The sequence below is a fragment of the Octopus bimaculoides genome, chromosome 7 (assembly GCF_001194135.2).
Source record: "Octopus bimaculoides isolate UCB-OBI-ISO-001 chromosome 7, ASM119413v2, whole genome shotgun sequence".
NCBI lineage: Eukaryota > Metazoa > Mollusca > Cephalopoda > Octopoda > Octopodidae > Octopus > Octopus bimaculoides.
Genome location: NC_068987.1, coordinates 8,772,081 through 8,783,709, shown reverse-complemented (window position 1 = coordinate 8,783,709; position 11,629 = coordinate 8,772,081). Strand labels below are relative to the sequence as shown.

General features: G+C 34.6%; 1 protein-coding gene and 1 long non-coding RNA gene across 14 annotated transcripts in view; one reads left to right on the top strand and one right to left on the bottom strand.

The window, feature by feature from the left end:
* LOC106877289 (liprin-beta-1) overlaps positions 1-11,629 on the top strand; it is a 370,011-nt gene that overhangs the window by 166,485 nt on the left and 191,897 nt on the right. The gene's annotated exons all lie outside the window — the stretch shown is intronic.
* The window catches only part of LOC106877291 (uncharacterized), a 69,074-nt gene that overhangs the window by 14,734 nt on the left and 42,711 nt on the right, over positions 1-11,629 (bottom strand). The window lies entirely within an intron of this gene.

The following is an 11,629-nucleotide window of genomic DNA, read 5'->3' as shown; positions in this document are numbered from 1 at the left end:
TGCAGCTCATCGCAATTCGTCTTAATTCTTCCTCATCGTTTTCCAAAAATATGATTTTTTGATCCATCCTTGTAAGTTAACTTTCCGTCTCTTTTAAATTCTTTCTCTATACTTTTATAATACTACTCTTTATACTCCCGAAATCGGCAGACTGTTAAGTCGTCTTAAGGTATCATGTTAAAAACACCGATGCCTATTTAGCACACATGCCTACCTGTTGGATAAGTTGAGGTAGGTATTTCAGCTATTTGTTGTTAAGAAATTTTCTCTCGCTGTCTTTTCTAGGTTATGCTCACACCTTATCTCCATGTGAGTGTTTGTACGGGGAGGGGGTATGTGTTTAGTAATTTTAGTCTAGTTGCTTATATAGATTATTACTGCATGCATATGTATGTCTACCTTATTAGTTTTATCATCATCATTATTAGCAGCGTGGTTCGACGTCAACCTTGCCGTTTCCCCCTTCCTTTGACAATAAAGTACCAGTAATATACTAAAAATCTAGTCAGAAGATTGTTCTTCCCCTTCTATCTAAATGTAGCTTTGTGCTAGTGCGACTCATCAACAGTGTTTATTAGTAGAACGGTTGAATTGTGCTCCAGCTCTTCACGTTCTGGGTTCAAATTTCACCGAGGTCAACACTGTCTTTCATACGTCGGGGCTCGTAAAGTAGCACATAAGTACAAGAGTCAAATTTAAATCAGCTTATCTTTCACATCAGATTTCTAGCTTTGAGCCTATATTACAAGAAATTCTTATGGCACTGAAGTGGCGTAATGGTTAGAAGATTTGACAATCACTTGCTGTATTTGCTTTGTTTTTTCTTTTTGCATTCTGAGTTCAAATCTCTCCGAATTCAACTTTGTCTTTCATCCTCCCATACGAGTTATGGACTAGGATTAATTTAATCGATTACTTCCATACAATTTTTATACTCATTTTAGAAATTATTGTCTTAGATGTATGATACATATTGTTTTAGATGTATTGTATGATACCACAACTGTCTGTTGTCACGTTTTAAAACCTCATAGTACAACTGATTCAAGAACAGCCATTTCTATCTTCTAGGGGAGTTTTTAACCTATTAACTACTTGGATAACCTTAAGTAAACTGAAGTTTTTCAACTCAGTGTATTACATATGCAAGACCCTTCTGTGTTTATATTTAATATGCCAGCACTAGCATGGCTGTGTGATAAGAAGTTTACATCTCAACCACTTGGTTTTGAGCTCAGTCCTACCATGTGGCACCTTGGGCAAGTGTCTCTTACTATAGCCTTGGGCTGGCCAAAGCCTTGTGAGTGAATTTGGTACACGGAAACTGAAAGAAACCTGTATGTATATGTGTATATATATATATATATATATATATATATATATATATATATATATATATATATATATACATATATATATATATATATATGTACACCAACCACATCCAGTCCACACTGTAAAGCAATTGGCGTTTGGAAGGGTATCCAGCTGTAGAAACCATGCCAAAACTGAACTCGCCTGTGCTAGTGCCATGTAAAAAGCACTGAGTTGCCCACTCTGTGGGGGTGGTTGGTGTTAGGAAGGACAGCCAACCATAAAAGCAGACGCAGAAGTCAGGTGCAATCTTCTGTCTGGCCAGCTCCTGTCAAACCATCCAACCCATACCAGCATGGAAGGAGGACACTAACTGATGATGATGATGACGACGTGTCTGTATGTATGTGTGTGTGTGTTACTGTTTCTTTGTCTTGATTTCACCTGAGAGTTGTAGGTGAGTGTCACCGTTTTGCAAGTAGTGACCTTTGTTTACTGTCTTCTGTGAAAGCATATCTAGTCATAAGGAGATATCATCTTTCTTGGAAACAGGTGATAACTGGTGACAGGGAGGGGCATCTGCCTCAGCAGTTATCTTTCTAGCCCATGCAAGCATGGCAAAGTGGACATTAAAACAAGGATAATGGACACTTGCCTAAACTATTTTCTTTCAGCCTTGTTTGATAGTCAGAGTCATTGCTACAATACTCGCTTTTTGTCTATAATGAATATATTGATCTCTTTTAGTTTTGCCAACCTAATAAAATATATTCGGCTGAAGAGGTCTAATAAAGCTGAAACATGCCTGTTGCTTTCACCAGACCAGACCAGATGCTCTCTACTCTAGAATATCTAAAGATTTGTTCAAATGATTTTATTAGAATTATCTCCTTTGCTTGTTATTAGATTTTAAATGCCTCTTAGGGGAGTTTTTGTTTAAAATTGTGGGATAGTCACAGTTCATCTGAGTTATTTAATTCATCATATTACGTATATAAGACACTTTCACGTTTGTATTTATTATGCAGAGTGCTCATCAGAGATATTCCTCTATCATATTGTTATTTTGTTATTGTAAAGAATTCTGAGAATTATGGATAGATATTACAAAGTATAGCTTGTAATTTAAATACTTATTTAAGTTGCTCTACGTCTATTTCATGAAAGTTTTGTTTCTTCAGAAGACTGTCAACCAGATGTGGTTTGTGTTTTATACTTTATAGCATATGTGCAGGTCTGGTGAAGAATTTGCTTGCTAACCACATGGTTTCAGGTTTAGTCCCACTGCATGGCACCTTGGGGAAGTGTCTTCTACTATAGCCCCAACCCAATCAAAGCTCTGTAAAAGCCTATTGGAGGACTGTGTCTGTTTGGGGTCAGTAGGTAATATATTCTTTTCTACTCTAGGCACAAGGCTCAAAATTTTTGGGGAGGGGGGCAGTCGATTAGATCGGCGCCAGTATGCAACTGGTACTTACTTTATCAACCCCGAAAGGATGAAAAGCAAAGTCGACCTCGACGGAATTTGAACTCAGAACGTGAAGACAGACAAAATATAGCTAAGCATTTTGCCCGGCGTGCTAATGTTTCTACCAGCTTGTTGCCTTTTAGGTAATGTATTACCTGAAGTAATACAAGTCTGGTCTTTGGATTTGGATGCCTCTTGTGGACTCCACTCTGTTGCAAGAATTTCTGCTATGTCTTTGGTCTGGGGATAGCTCCCTTCCTTCTTTCCATCAGTCTCAGAAACCTTGAAAAGTTCATGAACTCTGACCTTCCTCATCTGGCACATATAAGTATTGTGATAGTTGAATAGCTTTCTATTTATCTATTAATACGTGGAGTGGATGCAATGACTGTTGGGTTAAGCATCAGAACTGTTGGCTGAACTTTATAATTATCGATGTTGTGCAATATTCTATCTTGAGTAAATCTAACACTCTCCTTCGCTATGCTAGCAGCAACATTGAGAAGCCTCTTTGTGGTCACTTAACTTGTTAGAAATAGCAACCAAATTTTCCTCAAATCACATCCTACCATCTTAAAAGAGGGGTGACTTATTTGATAATATGGTCCCACAAAAAGACTGGATGATCAGTGCTGGAACATCTCTGATCTGATGTTTTTACTATCAGGGCTGACCTAAAGTTTAACAACTTAGAAGCGTATACATCTATCAATGAATATATTTGGATAGAAGTGTCAAACTGAAATCTAGTTATTAGTTTAGTAATTTACTTTGCTGGGGTAAATGTGATCTATAACTTTACAGAAGCTTTTTCATTAGAGCCAAAGAGTTTTATGTCATGGTGGACAATTAGGCCTGTACTAATTGATGAGGCTACCAACAGGATTTAATTTGTAGTTTAAACTAATTTCCTTCCTTTATGGCCATTATCTCTTTGGGTAAAACATGCTGATTTCTCTTCTGCTAAAAGAATCTTAGGTTTCATGTCTTTCCGAAGAAACCAGTTGGGAATCGTTTGTGTATCTTTCTAGAAACATTATGATGGAATGAAACAACTAAGTCTTGAATTGACAAAGTGGAGAAAAAGTACATGTTATAAGTGCAGGCATGGCTGTGTGGTTAAAGAGCTCTTTTTGCAACCATGTAGTTCTGTGTTCAATCCCAGTGCGCAGCATCCTAGTCAAGTGTTTTCTACTATAACTCTTGGCTGATCAATGCCTTGTCAGTGAATTTCGTAGACAGAAATTGTGTGGAAATCTGCCTTATATTTATATGCATGTGTCCTAGAGTTTGTCACCTCTGGACAACCAATGCTGGTTTGTTTATATCCCCATAACTTAACTGTTTGGCAAAAGAGATCAATAGACTAAGTACCAAAACTTTTCAAGGCATTGACTTAGCATGGTCACAGTCCAATGACTGAAACAAGTTAATAATAAAGCTACCAATATGCAATATTATTCCATAATACATTCCAAAATTTTTGCCTTTCTGCTTCATTTGTTTAAGTTTTAATTATTTGTTAGCGTGATGGTAGAAATGGTGAGGCATTGAATTAAATTTCTAGTATTTACTAATAATCCTTACATTCTGAGTTCAAATTGTGCCATAAATAAATTAGCTTGTCTTCTCTCTAGCGCTCATAAAATACATTGTTATGCACTGTGGTCAATTTGATCCATTACTCTTTTCAAATTGCAGCTCTGTACCAAAGTTAGAAATCGTTTATGGGTGATAATAGTTCTATTCTCACAACTGTATACAGTTCTGTCATAGCATTGCAAACCCACTGCGTTTACGTAGTTAGAAAGGCAACATTTCATAGTTCTAATTACATCTGATTGTACCAATTATTCCCTCTTAATAGCATTGGGTGGTGTTATATTTTGGGGCTTATTGTATAGTTTTATCTCAAAATCCATTCCCTTAAATTGGTTGCATTTGGTAAAGGAGAATAGTTACTTTATGACTAAATGAAAAAAATCACTAAGTTTAAAAACCATACTGAAGATGTTTTTTGATCCTATTTTACGATGCTGACCTTTTAATATATAACAACAATATCCATATGATAGCCATTATAAGCATTTCCCGATAACTACAGTTTCGAAAGGGTTATTGTTTTGCATAGTTTCATATAAGGTAAAAAAAAAAATAAAAATAAAAATATATATATTTCTGATATTATGTGAAACAGAAATCATCATTGTTGTTGTTGCTTTAATATTCCTTAATGGGAATGGTAAATATAATGGCATCTATAGATGATTCCGACTGTGGCAGCAGTAAATGTTTTTTTTTTTCTGTTTTATTTATTTCCTTTTATAGTTATATATTGTGTCAGTTATCAATTTAATGCTTTGTTCAGACTCTGATGTGCTCTCTCGCAGTTATTGTACTTTTGTTGAGCTAAACTCCAGTCACCCTTTTTTTTCTTTCTTTATTTTAATTTTTTTTTTTTTTAAATAATAATGCTTCACTATCTCTCTTCAACAGTCATAACTTTGTGGTTTTATTTAATAGATTTGTACCTTTTACTTGTTTCTGTCAATGAACAGTAGCCATTCTGGGGCATCGTATTGAAAAGTTTAGTTGAACAAATCAACCCATTACTTATTTTTAAAATCTAGTACTTATTTTATCAGTCGCTTTTGCCAAACCACTAAGTTGTGTGGATATAAACAAACAAGCAGTGGTGGATGGGGAGCAAACAAAACTACATTCACACATACATGATGGGCTTCTCACAAGGCATAGATTGGCCGAGGGCTATGTAGAAGACACTTCTCCAAAGCGCTGCACAATGGAATTGAACCTGAAGCCATGTGATTGCAAATCTAGCTTATTAACTACACAGCCATGCCTGCATTAGTTTTCATTTTTCTTTTCTTTTTTTATTACAAATGGTTGTTGTTGCTTTCTTAACATCTTAAAATGAGTGTAAGTTTTCTTAAAATAACATTTCCAAATTCTCACAGTTCTTTGAATATTATTAACAGGTTGCATTAATAAAATAACTTGTGTAAATTTATTTCTGAAAAACATTCAATGTTATTGATGTTTATTTTAATTTTTAACATTATTTTTGTAAAAAAAATTTATTAGTGCATGTTAGATAGTAAAATGTCTATGAGGAAAAAATAAAGCAATCTGCAATAGAAAATGGGAATTAATCCTGTATATACACACATGTATGTATGTATGTATGCATGTATGTATGTATGTATATATATGTGCGTGTGTGTATGTATGTATATATGTTCATGTGTGTGTATGTATCTATATACATATGTGTGTGTATATGTATGCATACATATATCTATATATATATGTGTGTGTATATATATATATATATATATACACACACACACACACATAGCACTGCTCTAAAGTAATTCTGACTGTCTTAATCCTCAGAGAGAACATGTGGGACTGACAACTGAACATTGTGATTTTGACCTAGTTGTGGTCTCATTCAGCTTTCCTCATGTCTGAAGCACACACACTTTTTAGGCAGATTGTTTACATATCTGTTGACATCAGGAATTAATCATTCAGTAGCAATAAGTATATGAAAAAAGAAGAAAAAGAAATACTTCGTAACACACCACAGAGTATATGAGTTAATAGCTTCTAATGAAAATAGTAACGACTTAGCCATGAAATATAGGTGGGGAGAGGATATGTATTTTCAGCTTTTGGAGAAGCTTTTATATTGCTTCAGTCATTGGACTGTGGCCATGCTGGGGCACCACCTGGAAAGGTTTTAGTTGTGAAAATCAACCCCAGTACTTACTTTTTAAGTCAGGTACTTAATCTGTTGATCTTAATGCTGCACTGCTAAGTTACACAATCGAATACAGGTCATCAAGTGATGGCGATGGAGACAAACACACAAATTATATTTATATACACACTTACACCCACAGACACACACACAATAGGCTTCCACACTGTTTCCATCTTCCAAATTCACTCACATGGCTTTGTCCAAGTGCCACACAGTGGGGCTGAACCCAAAACCATGTGGTTACAGAGCGAACTTCTTAACCCTACAACCATGCCTGTCCTTGTATGATGAGCTTTTCCCTTTAAAGATGGTTACAAAGTAATGGCCCTTTTAAAAACTTCAGGGTACCAACATATATTTATTTGTTGAAACAGTCTTCTTGTGGAATTAAATTTGGAGAATGAATGCTACATCCCTGCCGAACAGTGTGCGATTTGAGTGTTGCTGTAATGAATGTTTTAATTTTTCAAGCTGTGATAGTAAGTTTAAAATGTGTGCTAAAGCAATACTAATATGCCAATTAACACACCTTTTTCTAGATGTAAAACAGAATTTTCTGTTTGAATATTAGCTATTTCCTCTCAGCATCGCAATAGAAGTCAGACAAATTCTGTTGAGGATTTGCATTGCCTCCAGTTACACAATGAGTTTGACATTTGTGCTGCACTCTCAAGAACTTGGGTGTGTATCTGAGTTTCACCTCTCTATCTCTTTCTCTCTCTCTCTCTCTCTCTCTCTCTCTCTCTTTCAATCCTCCCCATCTCCCTTTCAGTCATATCCCCCCTCTCTCTCTCTTTCTCTCAAAAGTAAATAAACACTCTTCGTTATATTGTTACATCTGTGTTGACACAATTAGCACAATGTTCAATCATGTTAAATCACTAAAAACTGCACAAGACATGTCTATTAAATACTAGATTAAGTATTTAAATGCATCAAATAACATTATTTAGTTTCTAGAAATAAGTCTTTCAAAATGATGATGTTTGTGTTATTATTATTATTGAGCGAGTATATTATTGACCGCGACTTTGAAGTTTTGGCCAGTTAAGCCATCATTGGACTGGCTTAACTGGCTGAAACTTCGAAGTCACTATCAATAATATTTTTATTTAAGAAGAATAAGTTTGTATTCTACAAAAATATAGAATAACCCATGAGATTAATGTAAAATTGCTTTTCGTATAACTGAACATAACAACAAACATTAGTGTGTTTGTGTGTATGTACACACACTCACACGCACACACACACACTCTCTCTCTCTCTCACTCTCTCTCTCACTCTCTCTCTCTCACTCTCTCTCTCTCTCTCTCTCTCTCTCTCTCTCACTCTCTCTCTCTCTCACTCTCTCTCCAAAAATAATTGTATTAGTAATTTCATGACCTTTTAGTCAACAGTCTAGCATGTCAGCACTGTTTGCCACTATATTTCAAAATTAATCCTTTCAAACATAGTTTATCATATTTAAAAAATTCAATTATGTTATTTGCATATCATCACCATCATCATCATGCTCAGTAACTATAAAAAAATCATTTTTTTTTTTCGAAATCAGCCTTCAAGATATTAGAGTTCATAAATTTCCAAGTATGCTTGGGAAATGACTTGAATATTTTCTAAGCTTCAGAAATGATGTATCTCACTTTTCTTCATTTTTTTTTTTTTTTTTTTTTAATGCAGTATTTAAATTATATGATTTTCATTTTTGTCTTTTTGTTTTTTTCTTCTCACGATAGTCTGGAAAATATTATAGGAAGAATTATTTTAAAATATATTACTTATATTACTAACGTACGAAACTGGCAGAACCGTTAGCATGCTGGGCAAAATGCTTAGCAACATTTTGTCAGTCTTTTAGTTCTGAGTTCAAATTCTGCTGAAGTTGACTTCACCTTTCATCCATCCAGGGTCAATAAAATAAGTACCAATTAAGCACTGGGTTTGATATAATCAACTTACCCCCTCCCCTAAAATTGCTGGCATTGTGCCAAAATCTGAAAATAATATTACTTACATTAACTATAATATATCACCATATATTATAAAGGGGGGGAGCTGGCAGAAACGTTAGCATGCCAGGCGAAATGCTTAGCAGTATTTCATCTGTCTTTTCATTCTGAGTTTCTATTGCTCTCTTTTGCTGAACTGCACTGTAATGGCAACATAAACAAACCAACACTGGTTGTCAAGCTGTGGCCACACCCACCCTTGCACACATACACATACTTACATGCACATTGGGCTTCTATGCAGTTTCCATCTGCAAAATTCACTTACAGTGAATTGGTTGACCCCTGGCTATTGTAGAAGACACTTGCCGAAGGTGCCACACAGTGGGACTGAACCCAAAACCACATGGTGCAAAACAAGCTAGTAATAAAGAAAAACAGCATAACAAAGAAAATAAATAATAGCAGAAAGGTTAGGTGTTTCAGAGGTTCATAGCGGCAGTTCATCGTAACCTCATGAATTTTTGTGAAGGAACAAAATTTCTTTTAAAGGAAGCTGTTTCTTAAGTCATAAAAGGAAGGTCTAATAAATCAGTTTATTATACTTTTATTTCTAATACAATATTATTTAAGTTCTAGGTGACTGTAAATAAATTATATCAGGTATAATCTTTTTAATCATTTGTGCTTGATACTATTTGCAAATATAGGTGCAGTTAAGTACGTGGTTAAGAAGTTTGCTTTGTAACCACGTGGTTCTGGGTTTGGTCTTATTCTGTCTCACGTTTGGCTAGTGTTATCTACTATAACCTTGTACTGACCTTTATCTTGTTAACTGAATTTAATTGAATTTAGTGGCCTGACACTGTGTGTGTGTGTTTACATTTACACCAGTGTAAAAGCAAGTGCTGTTCTTGTGGTGTTTCTTTATGTTTTTGTGACTTAGCTGTTCAGTAGATAGAGATGACTAAAAGTAAGTAACAAACTAGCATTGATATGAGCAACTGAACTGTTGATATGGTGATGCTCTAATATGACATATGACCACAGCAAGAATAAAGCATTTTGTTTCACATGTTCAATGCTTTTTTTTTGAAAAATAAATGAACCCTTTAGCATTTAAACTGGCCATATCCAGTCAAATATTCAACCTGTTTCATGTTCAATGTAGCCACCCCCCAGCCTTTCACACTTACCCTACAATGTCATTCAAAATATAAACAGTTACATCATCAAAATCTCAATGCTACAAGATAATGCATGATTAATTCAAAACAATATATTGGGTTGTCCGGAAAGTTTGTGCCAATTTATAGTAGCTTACCTTTCGACTTATTTGCCATGAAACCACCTCAGTTCTGGGAAGAGGGTATTTTCAAGTTAAAGGAAAGATGGAGACACATTGTGCAACAAAATGGTTCATATTTGGTTGATTAAAAATGTAATGGCAAGTATTTATTGACCTTTTTCTTTCCTTTAAAAATCGGCACAACCAGTAAATAAATAAGCATTACATTTGACAGAGAAATCTGAATGCTAAAGGATTTAGGGAATATATTATCTTTTCTACCATTGCTGTAATCACTAAAATTAAGGAATGAAAATATACTGTTAGAGATTGAAATAACTGAATCTAACTACTGTTAGCATCATCATTTGATGCCTCTTTTTTCCATATGCTGGCATAGGTTGGATGGTTCTATAGGAACCAAAAAGCCAAAGAGCTGCATTGAGCTCCAGTGTCTCCTTTCGCATGGTTTCCACAGTTGGATGCCCTTCCTCATACCAACCTCTTTATGGAGTGTATTGGATGCTTTTTCTCTTGGCACCAGCACTTGTGAGCTCACTAGGTACTCACAAGGCAAGATCCTTCATCTTAGCGGGGTATGCTATTAACCCATTACCTACCAGTGATCTCATATGAGATCACTTAAAAATTACAAATTTCGTAATTATCTGTCAATATTTACACATATCTAACCTTTTTGCTATATCTACTAGGTATATTTCTCTGATATTCAAATGAGGTTTGCTAATTTTTCACCCAATATCTCGCTTATTTCTATTTAAAATGTTATTTTGATCATTCCAGTGTGTTTCTAAGGCTGCTTTATGCTAGAAATCAAAGTTTCATAAAAAAAAATTCCTGTTAATAGAATTATGGGAGGTAATGGGTTAAGGGATGTGAAAGTATGATAGAAGGACAAGAACAGGCCTTCTTGCTGGAGAAATGAATACACAGATTTCCAATTCTACTGAGAATAATATTGGGAGAGAATTTTAATCCTGTTTCCCCTAACTTTTAGAAGTAGGTGGTTAATAATGAAAGAGTAATCTGAATTGTTGGGTGTTTTTTCACAATATTTTTTATATCCGTATACTGTTACAGACATGTGACTTTATGTTTTTGTTTCCTCTATTTAGACACTTGAATAATGTTGGCCATTTTATTTTTTTCCCTATTCTCTTTTATGACCTTTTTTTTTTTCAGTGTAACTGTGTAATTGTGATATTTCTGTTTGACTTGAGTTTCCAATTAACAATGTTAAGGAATTTTTTTTGTTAATATAAATGTAAGTCTAAATTCTTTGTTTAACACACTTATCTATCACTAAATTATAAAAACCAAAAAATTTTAGTTTTTGTGACAGAATGTTTCCATTTTTAAGGAAACATTTTTTATATATTTTATGTGTCCCTTTCTTGTAAAGTCTGGCTTCTGACCCTACTTAATTTGCTTAGTTATCTGTGACTGTTACCACAATTACTCAGCTTCCGTACTAATATTCATTGTTTTTGTCCAGTACTAGATACTTGAATCTATTTTTCTTCAAAAACAATATTAGTAAAATTGGTGGTATGTTGTCAACTCGATGTAACAGTCCCATGAAAGGGAAGAATACTACTGCTATTTAGCCCTAGGAAACACCGTTTCCTGTTGGCCTTGACACATTTCGTCTTTATATGTGTGTGTGTGTATAAAGACTTTACTAACTCTGATGAGCACAAGTTTACATAGTTGGATTGTTACCTAACACTCCATTGAACTTCTAGTGCGAAACCAATTGGTAAGATTGGTTGTAATAGATGTATAGTACTGTATAT